Source organism: Arachis ipaensis, chromosome B8 (assembly GCF_059453495.1).
Source record: "Arachis ipaensis isolate K30076 ecotype BB chromosome B8, ASM5945349v1, whole genome shotgun sequence".
NCBI lineage: Eukaryota > Viridiplantae > Streptophyta > Magnoliopsida > Fabales > Fabaceae > Arachis > Arachis ipaensis.
This window is the reverse complement of record NC_142443.1, coordinates 48,325,442-48,326,325: the sequence shown is the minus strand read 5'-3', so window position 1 is coordinate 48,326,325 and position 884 is coordinate 48,325,442. Positions and strand designations below refer to the sequence as shown.

The window sequence follows — 884 nt, the reverse complement described above, 5'->3', positions numbered from 1 at the left end:
CTCAGGATCATAGGCTTCTTCTTCAGAAGATGCCTCTTGAGTACTGTTGGATGCAGCTTGCATTCCATGCAGACTCTGAGAGATCATATTGACTTGCTGAGTCAATATTTTATTCTGAGCCAATATGGCATTCAGAGTATCAACTTCAAGAACTCCCTTCTTCATAGGCGTCCCATTATTCACAGGATTCCTTTCAGAAGTGTACATGAACTGGTTATTAGCAACCATGTCAATGAGTTCTTGAGCTTCTGCAGGCGTTTTCTTTAGGTGAATGGATCCACCTGCAGAAGTGTCCAGTGACATCTTTGATAGCTCAGATAAACCATCATAGAATATATCCAGGATGGTCCATTCTGAAAGCATGTTAGAAGGACACTTTTTGGTCAACTGTTTGTATCTTTCCCAAGCTTCATAGAGGGATTCACCTTCTTTCTGTCTGAAGGTTTGAACATTAGCTCTAAGCTTGCTCAGCTTTTGAGGAGGAAAGTACTTGGCTAAGAAAGCCGTGACCAGCTTATCCCAAGAGTTCAGGCTGTCTTTGGGTTGAGAATCCAACCATAATCTAGCTCTGTCTCTTACAGCAAAAGGGAAAAGCATGAGCCTGTAGACTTCAGAATTTACTCCATTAGTCTTAACAGTATCACATATCTGCAAGAATTCAGTTAAGAACTGAAAAGGATCTTCAGATGGAAGTCCATGAAACTTGCAGTTCTGCTGCATCAGAGAAACTAATTGAGGTTTCAGCTCAAATTTGTTTGCTCCAATGGCAGGAATGGAGATGCTTCTTCCATGTAAATTGGAATTAGGTGCAGTAAAGTCACCAAGCATCCTCCTTGCATTATTATTATTTTCGGCTGCCATCTTCTCTTCTTGTTTGAAAATTC

General features: G+C 40.8%; 1 non-coding gene across 1 annotated transcript; it reads left to right on the top strand.

Moving 5' to 3' along the window:
- Window positions 1-357: 357 nt before the first annotated feature.
- LOC148547983 (small nucleolar RNA R71) lies at window positions 358-465 on the top strand. Its single transcript, XR_015897561.1, has one exon. It is a non-coding gene; the product is annotated as a small nucleolar RNA R71 (small nucleolar RNA).
- The last annotated feature ends 419 nt before the right edge of the window (window positions 466-884 follow it).